Source organism: Chinchilla lanigera, unplaced genomic scaffold (genome assembly GCF_000276665.1).
Source record: "Chinchilla lanigera isolate Chin_1 unplaced genomic scaffold, ChiLan1.0 scaffold00036, whole genome shotgun sequence".
Classification (NCBI taxonomy): Eukaryota; Metazoa; Chordata; class Mammalia; order Rodentia; family Chinchillidae; genus Chinchilla; species Chinchilla lanigera.
The window spans coordinates 14,206,655-14,225,820 of record NW_004955437.1 but is presented as its reverse complement, the minus strand read 5'-3'; positions in this window follow the sequence as shown (position 1 = coordinate 14,225,820).

Genomic DNA, 19,166 nt, shown 5'->3' with positions numbered 1-19,166 from the left:
CATTTCTGGCTACACAGCCAGTTGTCACTCTGGCCTCTCCAAACTAACCCACAGGAACCTCTAAGGGGGAGGGGAAAAAATGAGCTGTGTGTTTAAAATGATACTGTGGTGATGCACACCTGTAATCTCAGCACTTGGGAAGCTGAGGCAGGAGGGTAGCTGAGAGTTCAAACCTAGCCTGGGCTACATAGTGAGTTCAAGGCCAGCCTGTCTCAAGCAAGCAAGCAAGCAAACAAACAAACGAACAAATAATGTTGCATAGACACGGAAGTCTCAGCTACAATGGAACTGCCGTGTTACTCTGCAGTAAGAAATTCAGTGTGGGGAACAGGCTACAGGTAAAGGCTGATAGGAAGACCCAACCTGTTTAATAATGGAGCTTAGCTGGTCTGGCCTCCGCAGGATCACTTGTTAAGACAGGAGGCGGCCAGGTGAGCTGGCGGCTCAATCAAATTCAAAAGCAGAAATCCTCTACGGTTCTAGAAACTCCTGGACCAGGACTTACAGGACAGGCTGGGTGACTTTACCCACCTCGTGTCCCCATGTGTGAGGCAGAGCGGGCACTGAACTCACTGGTGAGTGAATGGCTCGAACATTGCTGTTTACGTCAGTAACCGAGCTGGCGGGGCTTGCTGTGGGCCAGGCATCTTGCTGAGTACCGGTGTCATTGTAGCTAATGCTGGAAATGATGGTAGGGGAAGCGGGGTCTTAGGTCCATTTTACGTTTAGGAAACCAAAGCCCATCGGGACACAGTGATTCCCGCCCCCCTCAAGGTCACAGCTGGGAAGCCATGCAGCTGCAGCTGTACCCAGGGTGCCTGAATCTAGGTTTGGAGATCCTGCAGTTTTATGGTGCAACTTTTCATAAAACTTTTTTTGTGTTTGTATAGTACTGAGGATTGAACCCAAGGCTTTCACACTGGGGTATATTTCCGGTCTTTGTGAGTTTATTTTGAGACAGGGTCTCACTAAGTCTCTAAATTGTCCAAGCTGGGCTCCATCTTGTAATACACCTGCCTCAGCTTCCCAGAGTGCTGAGATCATAGGCATACACCACCATATCTGGCTTAAAACTCCCTTTTATATTTTTAATTGATATACAGTTTTCTGTACCCCTTACAGATTCAGTATCTTTTATCCAAAATGCTTGGGACCAGAAGTGTTGTGTTTTAGATTTTTTTTTTTTTCATATTTGGAACATCTGCATATATATAATGAGATGTCATGGGGCTGGGAACCAGGTCTAAACACACATTTTACATACATTGCATATACACCTTATGCCCGGAGCCCGAGTTTTGGCCGTGACCTGCCACATGAAGTCAGGTGTAGAATTTTACATTTAAGGTCATGTGAGTGCTCCAAAAGTTTTGGATTTTGGAGCACTTCAGATTTTTGGATTAGGGATACTTGATTGATTCATACAGCATTTGCTTTGCAAAATTGTCAGATCCAAGCTGCCCCAGTCGCTGGCCGTGCCTGCCTGAGTCACTGTCCACCCATAGCTGCAGTGGCGTTTCCAAAGGCAAGTCTCATTAGTTTGCTCCGGAGAATCCCCCTGGGGCTTTGCCTTGCTCCAGGGGTAAAACACAGCCCTGAGTACAGCTGACACAGCCCTGGGAAAGCACCTCAGCCACCGCCTGCAGGAGTGCCCCATCAAGAGCTGGGGGATCAAGGCTGTGGCTTGTGACCTGCATTGTCTTAAATCAAAGGAAGGGAAGAGGCTGGGATAGAAATAGAATAGAAACTCCCAGAGCTGCTCCCTCAGAGGAGGAAGGAGTAACTTTGTTTCATCCATCTTCAAAACGGATGCCCACAAGGTCTCCTCTACGTGTGCTCTGGGGATCCACGATGGGTCAGAGTTTCTTGCCATGGGCCATGGTGAGCCTGGTGGGAGGCGGGCAGCCCAGTCTCCCCTGGCCTTGTTCTCAGCCTCTGTCCACGCTGCTGGGTGTGGAGCCCTTTTGGTTTTCAGGCAAAGGAGCAGGCTCATTCCTGCAATGCTCTTCCACCACATCCTTCCCTGGTCCAGTGGCTTACGCATGGGTCAGGGTGCTTAGGTCTTCTGGTCCCTCCCTGTCCCTGTCCTTCTGACCTTCCCGCCCACAGCTCCCTCCCGTGGGCCCTCTGGGCTGCATACTCCCGGGGCTGCTACCTCTCACGGTGCTTCTTCTCCTCCAGCTGGCTGAGCTTGATGCCTGGGTTGGCCGGGGGAGGCACAACTCAGAAGGTGACAGCGACAATATTAGGAGTGAAAAAGATTAATTAAGCCCATCGAGCTGATTTGTGAGGCTGATTAAATTAGGAGCCTCCCTGGGGGCAGATTTGCTCTCAGGTTGACAAGCCAGCTGCTGGCTGCTGTGCTGCTGCTGGGTACTCTCCCGTCCCCAGAGAGCATGGGGCCACTTGGCTGTGCTCTGAGGGGAGAGGAGGTGACACTGGAAACCAGGGCACAGCCACACTTAGGTCAGACCTGGGCATTCCCTGTACTTCTGGTGCAGTCACTGGAAAGCCTGCAAGATGGAGCAGGGGTGGGTGTCCCCAGGGTCAGGTGGCCTGTGAGGGGCCACCCAGCCAGTAGATGCAGGTGAGCGGGTGGAGCCGGCCAAGGTAAGAACCCAGGATCTCCTGTTGCCTCCATCGTTTTGCTCTGTTCCCACTTCTGGCTTCAGCATCCTAGTGAGTGCATTCTCTGTCTTCCTAGGGTCAAGGCTCTGGTTCCCTTGCCCCCTCCCCTGGACTAGTCTAATCAGATCATCTCTCCAGTAACCTGACCCCTCTACCTGGCCTCTGGATGGGACTCCCTTTCAGGGCCTGTCTCCAGGGCAGCTCTTGCCAGAATATCCTTGTACTTCGGAGTACACCCCCTCCCCTGGACCCTGGGCGGGGGCTGGGGAGTGGGATTTGGACAAAGCTCTTGTGTATGTGTGTGTGTGTTTACAATGGATGAGGGAGGTTGCAGCGATGAGGCGGGCTTCCCACAGTACAAGGGCTGGAGAGGGAAGACCAAGCTGCAGAATTTGGGCATCCCGGACCCCACCTTTAGTGACAATGGAGGATGGGAAACCCCAAGGATTGGGGCCATGAGACACTTCAAGCCTCAAATGACCAGAAAGGGGAACTGCAGGGGTGGAGGGAAGATAATAGACTGGGGGAGGGCTTCCCAGGTGAGGCGGTCTTCAATCCCCAACAGAGAGACCAGGAGGGGAGAGAGCCTTTCACTGAAACTTGAGTGGCCCTTTGGCATGTGCCCCTTTGACAGAGCCTGGTGTCTTACACCCTACTCTTTCTTCTTCCTCAGAGCAAGTCTGCACCAAATCTATAATTAATTTTAAAACATACACACAAGCTAAAACAGACCTGGAGCCATGTGGCCAGAAGTGGCACAATCACGATTGACACCCAGGTCTGTGGGGACTTCGGAGCCTGGGATCTTTCATGGATTCATTGTTAAACCCTTCAGAGAACTGGAAACCAGGGGCAGAGCAGGGGAAATCCGCAGGCCTGGAAGCCTGGTTAGACTGGAGGGTAGGAGCGCGGCTAGGAAAATCCGGCCATGTTGGGGCTCTTAGCTCTGTGATTGCTTGAAATCCAGTTGTGGGCAAGTTAATTTGCTTCTTTGCTGCTTACTTCCTCCATAAAATGGGGAGAATAGGAGTGCTTGCCTCTTAGCATTGGAGGATTAAATACATGTGCACGTATAAGTAATTTATAACAGCGTCTGCCAGTCGAGAAGAGTCTGTCACTGTTGATTAGGATGGAGGCTGGATATGGGGGGTCAGGCCAGTGAGGGCCACAGCAGGGGCAAGACCTCCAACCGAGGGCTCTGTGTTACCACTCTTGGTCTGTGTATCTGAGCGGTTGCCCCCAGGGACTCCCATGTTGGGCTGCAAAAGGAACCTCATATGGAGGTTGGTCATCATTCGGCTTGGGCACTGCTGTTCAATCTTGCAGCTACTGAATGAATTTGGAGACTGAGGCTCAGACATTTGCTGCAGAGGCCCTACCTTACACTCAGATTCCCGGATCCTGGTCCAGGGTCTCCATATTGCCCTGTAACTGTTGTAATTTCTTCCAGGCAGACACTCGCTTCATGGCATAAACATTTTTCCATAATCTTATTTGCAATTACTAATGAGAAGCAGGGCTGTTCTTCGGTTCTAAACCTCATCCTCATCTTTAATTTGTTTCCAGAGGCTTCTGCTGTCTCTGTGAAATATTAGCAATTATTTCTCAATTACTTCTCGTTGGAAAGCCACTCTTGGACATGGGGTTCTTGAAGCTGGAGGAAGCCCTAAGAATGAGGTTTTGATCTGCTATGATCTTTGCTGAGAGCCACACATGGTCAGACACCCCTTGTTCCAAATAGGGGTCCACATTGGTGGCAAATGACTCCATTCTTCTCTCCTTCTTCCCCTGGGCCCCAGGCCAGCTCATCTTTCCAACAGGGAAGCCCCAGAGAAGTGAAGAGAGAGGGAGAAGAAGAGCCTTCACTGCGGACATGGAAAATGGTGACACCACCCCTAAACATGGCATGGGTCACAGGTCTCAGAGTCACTCTTGGCTCTTTCTTCCACCCCATGAGTCCAGTCCATTAGTGAACCCTCTTGACTCTGCTGCTGAAGCTACGCAGAATTGGACAACCCCTCCTATGCCAAGCCAGCAGTACCATTACCACCTGTGTTATTTCAGTAACACCCCGCCAGACTCACTAGGTCCACCAGAAGCCAGGGGATTGTTTTAGAATTCCACTTTGGTGCAATTATTTGTCCCTTTTGCTGTGCAGTCAGCGTTATCCGCAGGTTCTGCACCCACGGATTCAGCCACATGTGGAACAAAATATTTGTAAAAAAACTCACATCTGTACTAAACATATAGACTTTTTCCCTTGTCATTATTCCCTGGACAATATACTTAACATCTATTTCCATAGCATGTAACATGTATAAGAGGATTGCATAGGTTATACGCAAATGCGATGCTGTTTCACAGAAGAGACTTGAGAATTTGGAATTTTGTATCCACAGGGGCTCCTGTAACCCATCCTCAGTGGATGCCAAGGCATAACATACTGCTTTGCAGTTTTAAAGGTATTTTTCTTTATTGTCTAATGATTACCATATCTATATATCTATATAGCTAGAACTTACCATAGTCAATTTAGGGCTCATATATTGCTTTTTGACCTGAACTGTAAACTTACAAATATTTTCTAAGCTCTGTTGCACATGCCAGGGTCCCCAAGCCCTGGAGACACAGACTAGTACTGGCTAGTGGTCTGTTAAGAGCCAGGCAGCACAGGAAGAGGCAAGTGGTAGGCAAGCAGGTATAGTGTCATCTGTATGTACAGTCACTTTCCATTGCTGGCATTGCTGCCTGAGCTCCGCCTCCTGTGAAGTGAGTTGTGGCATCAGATTCTCACAGGAGTGTGCACCTGACTATGAACTGCACACGCGCAGGTTCCAGGTTGCACCTTCCTTTGAATCATCTTGAATCCTCACCTTCACCCTCAAGTGGGTCCATTGAAAAACTGCCTTCCATGAAACCAATCTCTGGTGCCAAAAAAGTCAGGGACCACTGCTGTATGTTATAGTTTTCATGTTTAACCTACAGACATCACAAACCCTACAAGACAATGTTCTCATTTTTTTCTTTAAAGAGTTATATGTATATTAAGGAAATTAAGAGAAAAATCCCACAATCTTACATATTTACCCAGGTACTTACCATTTCTGATGATTTCTGTTCTTTTTTAAAGACCCCAAAACTTCCTGGATACCATTTCTCTTTGTGGTAGAGAACTTCCATATGACTCATAGTTCAGTTCTTTGGTGGTAAATCTTTTATGCTTAAAACAATGAAATTGTCTTTATTTGGTCTCCCTTATTAAAAAAATCATTTCACTGGGTTTGGAGTTCTGAGTGGACAGATTTCTTTTTCCTTTTTGGTCCTTTAAATGTTAATTGGCTTTCTCTGGTCTCTGCTGTTTCTGATGTGAAGTCTCTGACTATTTGAATCTTTGTTCCTCTGTATAATGTACCTCTTTTGTTCCTCTGGCTTCTTCAGGATTTCCTTTTTAAATTTTTAGTATTTTGTGTAGGACTGTATATGTAAATTTATTTCTTTTCACTAAATTTAGATCCCCCTCTTTTGACCATTATGTCTTAATGTTCTTCTCCTGCTCTCTTCTGTCACTACGTTTCTTCTGGAATTCCAATTATACACATGTTGTATCTTTGAAGTCATCCCATAAAACCCTGAGACTGCTCAGGTATTTGGTCCTTGTTGTGATTTAGATCTCAAATGTCCCTCCAAAGTCTGACACGAGTATGGGAAGTAACTGGATTGTGAGGGTGCTGTATCATCAGTGGATTTATTCATTAATGAGTTCAGTGGCTGGATGTGCTATGAGGAGGTGGAGCCTGGTTGGTGATGGTCACTAGGGGTGGACCTGGATGGGTATATTTTTGTCTTCAGCTTCTCTTCTCAGCTTCCTGGCTGCCCCAGTCCCTCCCACTGTGCTGTTTTTCTGCTGACTGTGGACTGGGCCCATTGCAACTCTGAGCCGAATAAACCTCTCCACCTTTCAGTTTTGGGTGTCAAGTATTTTGCCCCAGTGATGGGAAAGGTGACTAATACAGTCTCTCTCTCTCTTTGATTCCTTTCTCTCTCTCTTTTTTTCTCCTTTAGATCAATTGTTTCTGTAGGTTGATTTCATCTTACACATGTCATTCTCTTTTAAACCTGGGGAGGGATAGTTTAAAACATTCCAGATGTTGTAGTTTTTAGAATTTTCACCTCATAATTTTTATGTTTTCTATTTTTTTTTTTTTTTTTTTGGTTTTTCTCTGGTACCGGGAACCGAACTCACGACCTTGCACTTGCCAGGCAGGCGCTTTGCCGCTGAGCTAAATCCCCAGCCCCTATGTTTTCTATTTTTAAAGAGTTGTTACCCCTTAATTTATTAAGAGTATACTTTCTTTTATCTTATTGAGTATAGGTATGCTATCTGCTTCACAGTACTTGTTAGATAATTCCTGCTCATTTCAGGGTTGGACTCTGAGTAGTGTTTTTCATTGTGATGGATTATATTTTCTTAATTCTTTATAAGCTGATTTTGGAGTCTATCCTGGTAACTGAAAATTTGTTTTGCACAGCTTCTGGAATTTGTTACATTCTTCTAAAGAGTGCTGAAGTCTTTCTTATAGCAGGCTGTTCATTTGGTTTTGCTTGCAGTGGATAGCATCTCAAATCACAGCTTGGTTTGTTTAGCCTTGAATGCAAGTTATCTTGTGCCTTCTTGTGACCTGGTAGTTCAGGAGTCACCCAGGCATTCGGTCAGAATTTATTGACAGAATTTGGGTTTTTTTTCAAGACTGCCCTCATTTTCCAGTGGCTCTAGTTTCCCTAAGTTTTATCCTCTGCTTCTGCTGGTCATAAAGACATCTTTTCTGTTGGACTTTTAACTGTGCCCTGCACCATGTCACATAGCAGCCTATCCTCTGGATAAAGCCATAAAAGTAGGAAACTTGCCATATACTGTCCCTTCTTCCAAGTTTCACCCCTCAAAATTCAGCTATGATGTTTTCCAGAGCCTTCCAGTGGTTGCCTTTTATACAATGCCCTGAATGGATAGGTATTACCTGCTCTTATGATTTGTGTCTGGATGTCCCCCCAAAGCCTCATGCAGTCATGAGGCGGGCTTCTAGAGTTTATGATTGATCCATGTCCAATGCTGGGATTATGGGTGTGAGTGCTACACCCGCCCTGGAGTGGGTAGTTTGCATACAATATAAGGGAGGGAAAAAGGCTTGCTTGTTGCTCATCCCTTTTTGCTCTTGTTGCTTTTGTTGTCTTCCACCACCATGAACTGTTGCCCTCTGCCATGTGCCACCCTGCCTTGGAGCCAGACAAGTATGGACTGAAACCTCCACAAACTGTAAGCTAAATAAACCTTTCCTTCCTTAATTTTGGGCATCAGGTATTTTTTCATAGCAATGAGAGAAAAATAACTAAGACACCTGTGGAAGGGTAATGTGTCAAGAGCTTGACTTTCTGTTTTGGAAGAGGGCTACTTAGAGGTTTTTTTTTTTTTGAACTCTTCTTTGACTTTGATAATCTTCACAACTCTCACACCCCAAGTGGCTCAGAAACCATTATCTAATGGTTCTACAGTGACCTACAGGATTGAGGATTGAGCTTCACACTGTTTCTGACCTTGCATCCCTTATAAGGGATATACTTTGATAAAAGGCATACACCTGTGCCCTTCTATTCTGGCCACACTGGTGGTCTCCTGCTGTTCCTCAACCACACTGCCTAACACATCCTCTTGCAGGGGCTCTTCGAGGCCTGCCAGCCTCTGCTTCCTCCACCCTGACTTATAGCTATTCCTGCCCTTGCTGTGACACTGCAGCCCTGCTGGCCTGAGGTCACCCCTGGTCACGATGAGTTCTTTCTCAATCTAGGGCTGGTTCCCCTGCCTACAACACCCTTCCTGTGATTTTTCTTCTGCCTAATTCTATTAATCTTCGCCACCCACAACAAGACCATCTCTGCAGGGAATTTTTCTCATCTCTACTCCCTATTAGGTGAAGTGATCCCTTTTCTCAGGGCTCTTCAAACTCCTCCCACCACACCACACACTTGCCTTCATTTGTTCAGTTGTTGGCCATGCTTTTCTTGATCAGTAGCCTTCAGTGCAGCCAGGGCAGATGTCCCACCTGCTTTGCTCATCCTTGGCTTCTGGGCACTTAGCACACAGTAGGCACTCAGTAGACACCTGGCAAATGATCATCAGAGCCTAGGCTGGGGTGGAGGCAAGTAAGAAGGGTGTTATGGCTTGTGTCTAGATGTCCCCCAAATCTCATGCACTTATAGGTGGGGCTCTTCAGAGACGGCTGGATCTACAGGGTGTGACGCTGGGATTGATTCATGGTGCAGTGTTTGGATTAAGGGCCCCGGGATTAAGGATGTGAGTGGATACAATATAAAGGGCAGAAAAAGACTTGTCATTTGCTTGTTGCTTGCTGCCTTCTGCCTGCCCTGCTTTGCCATGGGCTGTTTCTCCTCAGCGATGCCCCTCTGCCTGCCACCCTGCCTTGGAGCCACCTGACTATGGACTGAAACCTCTCATGGTGACCTGAGAACTGCTCTGGAGAAATAGAGACAATCACGTCTCTCTTCCTGTTGTTAGGAAGCCACTTGTGCCATGGTAGGACCCAACCCTTGCAAGTGCATCTAACCCTAATTACCTCCAGAGGCCCCACCTCCAACTATCAACAGCATATGACTTGGGGATTGAGTTTCCAACACAGGCACTTTGGGGAACATCTTCAAGCCATACCAATAGGCAGTGATGGGAGGCCCCGAAGCTACTGAGCCCTGAGTCAAGAGACCCAGTTCTCATTTTCCTCTGCAGTGATTTAAAAAATTTTTCTTTTTAAATCAGTGTGTATTTGTAGTACATCATGTTTACACTCATCTTAGAGGGGCTAGGTACATGTGCTTAATATATCCTAATTCTTTTTATTTCCCTTCCCCCAACTCTGGATTCCCTTTCCATTTGCAAAAGATCTATCTCCCTGTGTCCTATTATCTATCTTTATTTTGCTTTTTAATTTATACTTTGGTTTCTCAAATAAGACAAACCATGGACTATGTAAGCTTATGTGTCTGCTTTATTTCACTTAACATTATAGTGTCCAGGCGCATCCATTTTCCTACAAATATCTGAAGTCTATCCTTTCTTTTTAAATGGCAGAACAGTACTCCATGGTATATAAATACCACATTTTCTTTATCCATTCATCTGTTGACAGACATATAGGCTACTTCCAAGAATTAACTACTATGAATTGTGCTGCTGTGTACATGGGTGTGCATGTATCACAGTAATATGATGTCTTCAGCTCTTGGGAAGATACTTAGAAGGGGTACAGCTGGGTCAAATGGCATTACCACTTTTAGTTTTTTGAGGAATCTCCATACTGATTTCTGTAGTGGTTGTACCAGTTTATGTTCCCAGCAGCTGTGAGGAAGGCTTCCTTTTTCTCTGAAATTGCTAGCATTTGTGATTCTTTCTCGTCATCAGCAAGTCTCAATCGGGGAGAAGCTGGGGACCTTGTTGAGCCTTGTGGGGGGGCTTAGGACACACAAAGACCGAGGCATCTCCCTCTGGTAGCTCCTGCCCGGGAGGGGAACGTGAGGACGGCATTCTGGGCACAGCCCTTTCCTACTTTCCAGTGTCCAGAAGAAGCCACGATGCAGGGATCTGTTCTTAGCTCACTGTCAATCTGTGTTGCTTCCAGCAACACAGAACTGGCATGTTAGCAGTTTCTCCTTAGGGCAGAATACTACACAGGCATCAAAACCACCGGTGCAGGAGACAAGGACAGGAGGAGATGGTCAGCCTGTGCCACGTGAAAAGAAAAGGCAGTGTTGAAACTGGCGTATGTTCCCATTTGGGGGAAAAATATAGATCTACATGAATAATGGAAAGTGTACATAGGGAAACTTCTGCAAGGTAATAACGCTTTACAGTGACAAGGGGATGAAGGGTAATTAAAAAAGTCTCATTCTCCCAATTATTTTATATAATAGCCATTACTTTGGGAATCAAATTTTTTTAAAAAAATGAACACTATTTTTAAAAGAAAAACAAAAAAAAACAAAGAGGAGAGGCTGAGTGTTCTGGGGCCCCAAGGAGCACCTGTCCCTCTCCTGAATGAATCCAGGGTTGGAGAGACACCCTGGGAAGGAAATGCCCTGGTGCAGCTTTGCCCTGGATCTCTGGCCCCAGAGGTCTTCCGGGAGTCACGTTGCCGGTCCTGCCTCTGTACAGACTTTGCGATGCACCAGTGGCTCAGGATCCCGTCCTGCTATTTGCTGGCTTCCTGACTGTTCCACATGCTCCATCCAGCTGAGGTTTCTGAGCATGCTGGTGGTGTGCAGAGCTGGCACCTTGTCCTCTATAGCCATTCTCATTTTCAAAGAAGGCTGATTGCACTGGGTTTTTCCCACTCTGGAGGATAAGCGAGGAGGCAGGCGATGGCCTCAGAAGATGTGACTGCCATCTAGCTGTACCACCACCCAGCCCAACTCCCTCATTCTACAGATGAGAAGTGGAAGCCCAGACAGGGCAAGCATTGGCTCAGGGTCACACAGCATGTCAGCAACTAGAATCTAGGGCTGTGACTCCTGGATCTAGTTTTTATTTTATTTATTTATTTATTTATTTATTTATTTATTTATTTATTTATTTTTTGAGACAAGGTGTTGCTTGTAGTTCAGGCTGGCCTTGAACTCATTATGTAGCTCAAGATGGCCTCAAACTTGCTTTGAGCCTACCTCAGCCTTGCAAGTGCTGGGATCACAGGCTTGTACTACCACAACAAGCTATGCCTGGTTTTTTACACATACAAACTTGAAGTTGAACTGTCAATCTTGAGTTCAGCCTCTGAGATTTCCCACCTCATTTCAGAGACCCAATTCAAGTTCCAAGAATAATTCCAGAGTTTGGAACATTGTGGTGTTTCACAGAACTAACAGTGCAGGTAATAGGCTTTAAAATGAAAGCATCAATTAAATGTTGTACCATATATAAATGTGAATTTTACCACAAGTATGTATAGACACATGCATATTTATTCACTTATTTGTCAGGGCTGATGCTGGGATCCAACTTGACAGAGGTCGCTGGGGGCCTTGGAAGAGGCAGAGCTTCCAAATGCTCACTCTCACAGGGCTCGGCCTGCCAGCTCCCTGTTGCAGCCCGGAGACACAAAGCCAACCAGCTCCACAGCTACTGTAGGAAAAGCAAAACCTTCCAGTAGACATGAAACCTAAGAGACTGGACCTAAGAGCTTGGTGCAGAAAATTCTGAGGGTGCGGCGGGACTGTAATGTAACTTGGTTTCTTTTGGGGGTCATCTGTGTTTTCTACAATGGACAAAAATTACTTTTGGAATGAGGAGCTTCTTCCCCCCTTGTTTGAATCACAAGAATTAGGTTGTGTGCTCCCAACTGGTACAGAAATAAGGCCCCTCTCCTCTCACTGTCTTGGGGAGTGGTTTCCTGCTTTCAGGGGAAAAATTGTCCCTGAAGTCATCCAAATTTCCCACTCCCCTTGCTCCCTGCACCCAAGAACACGAGGTTGTGCCACGAAAAGGGACAAGACTGTGCTGGCACCTCCTCCAGACAGCCTTCCCTGATGGGCTGCCATCGCTTTTCACCCGCCTTGTGGTGTGGGGGCTGAGGGTCCTGAGGGGTCTGCCCTCTCCTCCCGGAGGGCTCCAGTACAACAGCCACAGTGACATCACCCCTTTGTCCACGTATCATATGGCACTGGGGCAGTGCAGGAAGGGAGCCGTTAGCAGGCACCTGCATCCAGGCACTGTGCTAGAAAAGCGTGCTCTTCTTGACCTCCCTATTTTCCCCTGAGGCCTTACTCAAGGTCACCTTAGGGTGAACTGGATGCAGCCTGTATCGGTTGGGCCCTACCCCTCACCTCTGCGTGCTTCCAGCCCAGCCGGCCTCCCTGGCTGCGGATGTTTTGCAGACCCAGGACAGTGGGGCAACCAAGGCAAATGAGGGCCAAGCTTTGCCTGTTGCCTGCTTTTGCATAATGCCTGAGCTAAGAATAATTTTTATACTTTAAAGGGTTATAAAAAGCAAAGATTATGTGATGGAGACACATGTGCCAGGGAAGGACTTACACATTTACTTTTTTGGCCCTTAACAAAATTTTGTGACCCCTATCCTTGGATGCAGCAGAGGAAATCCCTCCACCCGTACTGGGAAGCGAAGCCAGGGCCATCCCTACAACCACAGCTCTTATTATTTTTTATTCTTGAGACAGGTTCTTGCTAAGTCACTTGCTTGTCCAGAACTTGCAGTCCTCTTGCCTCAGCCTCCCAGAGTGCTGGCACTACAGGTGTGCGCCACCATGCTGGACTAGGAGTCTTTGGCCTCCATACCCATGCTACACGCTTGAGTATCTCACTGTCAGCGTGCACAGTGGTGAGGACCGAAGGCAATGCCCGCGGCAATGTGAACATTTGAAAATGACCTGAGAATGCCCACCACCGCCTAGGTCACTGCGACAAAGGAGCGTGACTCAGTTTCCCATTTTTACTTGTCACGGGGCTCTGTGCCCAGGGATAGTGCAGGGATTCCCTGGTTGGATTTCTAGGGCGAGGGGCTATTTGCGTCTGGGTGATTCGCCTATGTGTGGGCAGCAATGCACCTCAGCGTCTAGCATGATGGCCCCACAAACCTGGAAGTGGGGCACGAAGGCCACTCCGGGGACCGGGCTCTGAGTGCCAGGCACGGTGCACAGGGGAAGAAAGCAAGTAGCTCCAAACACACAAACTGGGGCGAGGGCTTTGAGACCTGGCGGAAGGGCAGGGAGGCTGGAAACGTAGGAGGTGACACATGCGCTGCGCGGTCGGGGAAACCAAGCGTGCAGGAGATGCCAAAGGCCGAGGAGGGGTTGGCGCCGGGTAGGGGTGGAGGCCGGGCTCTGGGGGAGCCGGGCGTCCGAGCATCCGCGCGTCCCGGGGCTGTAGGGGTCAGGGAGGCGCGCTCTGCGTCCGCCCAGCCCGCCCTCGGCCCGCGCGGCCATTGTGTGAGCCCGGCGCCGCCTGGGCAGCAGAAGGTGACATCTGGTGACGAATGGCCGCGGCTGTGTGCCGCGCTCCTCCCTCCTGCGGCGCCCGGGGCGCAGCTGCCGCCCGGCCGCAGGGTCCCCTCCCCTGCGCCCCGCCCCGCGGCGGGAGCACTGGCGGCGCGCCGGAGCTGGGATGCCCAGCTTGGTTTCCGCCCGGCAGAGGCCGCCGCCTCCCGTCCTCGACCCGCTCCGCCAGCGCGCATGCGCGTCTTCCAGTGCAGTCGCGGACGCTGCGGCTCGGGACAATTCCAGGGAGTAGCGATCCTAGCGGCTCTCCTACTCGGTGGGTGCAAACTCGAGCCCACATGCACATGCACTAACACACGGGTGCAGAGCCCAAGGTCACACGTGTTACTACCCTTTATACACTGTGCTCATTTATGCGTGTTTGCAGTTAGTGGGGAGCGCTGTGCTCTCCTACAGACTTACCCGCAGATGTCCGTGTCTTAGTGACTTTTCTCTCATTGCTGAGACAAAATACCCTACACTCAAAGTGAAAGGTGGAAAAGTTTATTTAGCTCACAGTTTGTAGAGGTTTCAGTCCATAATCTGCTGGGCCCAAGGCAGGGTGGCTCGGCAGAGGGGCATTGCAGAGGAGAAACAGTTCATGGCAGCAGAAAACAGCAAAAGCAAGCAAGCAGGAGAGGAGACAAGCCTCTTTCTGTCCCTTATAGTCACGTAGGCACAGGCAGCACTCGCCACGCATTGCTTATAAGCTCAAAATCGGAGCAGCCTGGTGCTGGCGGCATTGTTCTTCCTAAACACCAAGAGATGACAAAGACCTAATTCTGATCCTAGACGAAGTCCAGGCTAGACTAGTCCCTCCCCTTGTTTACACGGCTAATAAGTCAGTTATATTTAAGGAACCCGCGTTCACAAACCTGGAGATTTTACCTGAGACCTGGACTTTTTGGGACGCTGAGGCAGAAGGATTGTGAATTGTCTCAAAATAAAAAGCAAAAAATGGCTCGAAAAAATATTACTGGTGTGTCCCCACCCATTTTATACACTGGGTTTGAGTCATACACTCTATGACTTCTGGCCCTTCCCCAAAGTCAAAATAATCATTAAAGGTTAGTATTCTGACTTCTGAGGACAGTGAGCTCCTCTTCTTTTTTTTTTGGTTTTTTGGTTTTTCTCCGGTACCGGGAACCGAACTCATGACCTTGCGCTGGCCAGGTAGGTGCTTTTGCTGCTGAGCTAAATCCCCAGCCCAAAGGTTAGTATTTTGAATTCAGCCAGGACATCCAGGCAGCCACAACTGTCCAACTAAAGACACTCAAGAAATAAGACTTGCAGAACTGCTTCAGAAAGTGGCAAGAATGATGGGGTAAGTGTGTTGGAAGTAAGGAGGATATTCTGAGGGGACAATGTGTCCTTTACTGTAAAAATTTTTTTAAAAAGTTAAACATTCACTTTATTTTTCAATCACATTGCATAGTTTAGTGTGAAGACCCTGGGTTCAATCCCCAGTACTGGAAAAACAAACAAAAATCAACCAGCCAAAAACTCTCTTGAGTTTTGGTTTCTCTTGCAAAGTCAGATGCTATGACAGTTTGAGCATATTCCTAGCTGGCCGTTATGGGCTGGGGCTAAGTAGCAGGGGCCCCTGGAGGTGGTACTTATATGTCCCCTACTCCCACCTAGCTGCCCACCTCTCCATTTGTCTGTCCCCCACCCTGTGGCCACTTGGGTTGGCAGCCTTGGGGAGAGGTGGGGCTCCTAGAGTTCCAGACCCAGCCCAGGATTGCCTATGCAGTGGGAGCACAGGAAGGGGCATAGGTCTCCTCACTAGCTCCAGCCCTGATGCCCACAGTAAGGAGACCCTGCCCCTGCATGGTGTTGGGGAGCCTTCTCCATGTGAGAGCACAGTGTCTTGGAGGAGAGCTCCGCTGCTTCATCTGAGAGTGGAGGAGATGGAGGCCCAGAAGCCATGGCATGCCTGCCTGGCTGCAGAGTGCAGGAGGTATTGGGGTAGGGCTGGTGCCCAGCTGCCTCTCCCATGGGATCCTGGGGTAGGAGGGCAAGAGAGGACTATGGAGAACCAGTGTCCTCTTCTTGCCTGAAGCCGGCTCCTGTGTGCCTCAAGTACTCCTGAACCCCTTCTCTGATGTGGTGCCCCCCAGCCTCTGGCTGGTTAGGAGGCTGCTTGCCAGAGGGGCCAGTTCTGATGCATCCACAGCCAGGCTGCATGATGTCAGGCTCCGGCCAAACCAGCAGCCCCTGGGCAATGGGGAGCTATGTGGGTGTTAGTTCCCCCACTGCCTACCAGCCTTGATGCCTCCTCCCACTCCACCCATCTCATTCACTCCAGGGCTTTATTTAACAGGATGCTAAATAGAAGTCTCACCTGAGCCCCTGTCCCACCCCTCCTTCTCCCCCCGGGAGCCTGGCAAGTCCTTGTCTCCCAGCATGTCCAAAGCCATACCACACAGTGGGGTGAAAAAGTGGCAATGACATGAATTCAGGCCCCAGCTCTCCTGCTTCCTAGCTGTGCACTCTTTTTCTTCCTTTCCAAACTTATGACAATGAGGTGTGGTAGCTCATGCACTCAGGAGGCTGAGGCAGGAGAGTCATTGTGAGTTTGAGGCCAGTGAGGGTTACATTCTGAGATCCTGTCTCAAAAACAAAAACAAAACAGAACACAAAACTGATGATAGTACCACTAACTACTTCAAGGACTGGTAGGTGAGGATTAGTTGAGGAAATTCATGCAAAGCACTGATTTTAGGGCCCAGCCCAGTACAGGTGCTTAGTAAACACCAGTGCCTATTAAGGTTCTTGCCACCCACCGCTCCCTGCTTTGGTTGGGTTTGGCTTTCACCAAGTCTCTCTTGAGAACAATCCCTACTCTTCTCGACTTCAGCCATGCTGCAGAACCTGGCTCTCTTTCACCACCGTTGCCTCTGCTCCTGTCTGGCTTGATGTCACCCCTGGCTTGTACACATGTGGTCTCTAGGCAAGCTGCCTGGCTGCAGGCTCCTCACCCTCCACTCAGTCTTACTCTTCTGCTTTTAAAACTCGTGCCACCTAATGAGCCCAAGAGCCACGGCCTAACAGTCACCGGCATTAGTTGAGGGCATGACCGTGGGTCTAGGGTCACCTTTCTGATCCTGCAAAGATCTCACCTTTAGCATCCAATATGTTCTCCATGCCTTGTCCAGAACACACATCCCCCTCTATGCCTTTGCTCAACCCGTGCCCTGGACCTGGAAGCCCCTCTCCCCAACTCTAACTTAGTGGGTGTTTCTGTCCTGAGCCTTCCAATGCCTTTCTTCCCGCCTCCATGTTCAGCTGCTGGTTCTCACCCTGTTCTCAGAACCTGCTACCATTGCCCTTATCTCATTTATTATTTCTCGCCATTCACCCAGACCCGTGCAACTCAAACCTTCCATTCACATGACTCATGCGGGAGTCTTTTCCAGGTGCTCTTAGTCCAGCAGATCTGGGATGCGACCTGATCCCCCGAATTTCCAACCAGCCTCCCTAGTAGTGATGCAGCCAGGCAGTGAGTCAGTCCCTCAAGGGCAGTGACTTGTGTTCAGTTCACCTTGCTATCTGTGCCTGAGAACTTTGTGAATGGAGAACCAAATAAATGGCTACTGAAGTGAAGAAGTGAATGAATGAATGAATGAATGAATGGAAGCATCTTACCCAGATGAGAGTGTTGGGAAATCTACAGGAGCTGTGCCAGAGATGAATGTTTAGGGAGGGAGAAGAGGTAGCTGGGGTGAGGGAGATGGTGGCTGAGACCCTCCTGGTGAAGGTCACAGCCCAGACACAGGTGCAGGACAGCGAGGGAAGTGAAATCGCAAAGCTCACGAGGGTGGGGTGGGGCAGTCGCCAATGGCCGGCAGAGGAGGCCATGCTGGCTTCTGTCTTTTCTTGGAGCCACTGGGACCAGATGATCCACACTGCGGGCCACTCTTGGAGCAGGGTGAGGAGAGACAGCTGAGAGAGGAGATGCAAGCGTGAGGGTCATTTGGGGGCGCGACAGTCACCAATACTGAGCTCAGGCTACAGCAGTGAGGATGGAGGTCAGGGTGCAGGATGAGGAGGAACTGAGGAGCCGGAGTGGGCAGGACTTGATGATTGATGGGAAAGGGGGTGAAGGGAAGCCCTCCTTCTGTTGCTGAGGCACTTGAGGGAGCAGTAGCAATGCTGGGGGAGACAGGAGCCCCAGAGCAGGAGCTGGTTTGGGGTAAGGATGAGGAGTTTAATTTCAGAGCTGGCTGGGTGCGAAGGGCCTGTGGGGTGTGTATGGCATATGTGCCAGGAGCTCCTTGGAAAGCCCAGGGCTGGAGACAACAGTGTGGGAGGCATCAGCCGGCAGATGCTCACTGAGATCATCTGGGGAAATCTTCAAGTAAGAGGAGAAAGTGGAGAAGAGACCCTGGAGGAAAACCATTCATTTAGAGAGCAGGAATTAATGACAACCTGTTAGAAGATAAAATGGGAATAGAAAACATTTATAGCGGCAACGAAAAAGATAAAAACCTAGGAATAAACATAAGAGGAAAAGTGCAAAATCTAAGTGGAGAAAGCATTAAAATGCTTCCAAGGGACAGAAAAGCATTTGAATAAAAACGTGGAAAAACGAACATCATAAAATTATCCAATTCTGCCTCAGATAATTTGGCATTTAATAAGATTCTCAATAAAAATAAAGCCTTTGTTGTTGGTATTTAGGCAAACTGATTCTAATGTTCACGTGAAAAGACAAAGGAGCTTTGAGAGATAAATCTCTTTAGACCCCTCATGTTACTGCAGGGGCTGGTGGGTGTCTACCCTGGTTCAGAATCTAGGCTGTTTGGAAGATACAGTGTTGCCCTGGGAAGCAGAGGGCAAATCTGCTTCCTGCCCAGCGTGGTAAAAATACAATGTCCTTCTGGGGCAGAAAGCAGACAGGGTTATTGCCTGCTATAAAAGATTTGGGTTTTCTCCATGCAAGATTTTTCTTCTCTAACACGTGCAGGTATCACGTGGACTTCTTTGTGTCCCCCTGTGCCATCTGGGACTCGTGCGACCATCACAAATGCTGGTACTCTGTCTATTGCTATTGGTGTGAATAATAAAGGCGTTTGTCTCTGACCCAGAAGTCTGTGTCCCTGCCAGCGCCTGGGAAACTGGACAGGCTAACTTGCTGGTTTGCAAACGGAATCAAAACCCACGTAGACTCTTCACAGTGTTTGGCAGCAGAAGTAGCCAAGATAGATCTGAAAGAGGCATCAAAATGAGTGGGGGCCTAACCTGACTATTAGATATGAAACTGTATTATAGCCATGTGGTGCTGGGTAATTCAGCAGAACAGAGCAGAGTTCCAGAAATTACACATGAGAATTTAGCCTAAGGTAACATGGTATTTCAAACTGAGTGTGGAAATGCATTACTCAGTGCATGAGGTCAGGGCAACTGGTGAACCATCTTGACAAAAGAGAAGGTGGACTCATAGCTTGTACTTTATATAAGAATAAACTCCATAGGAAACAAAGATGTGA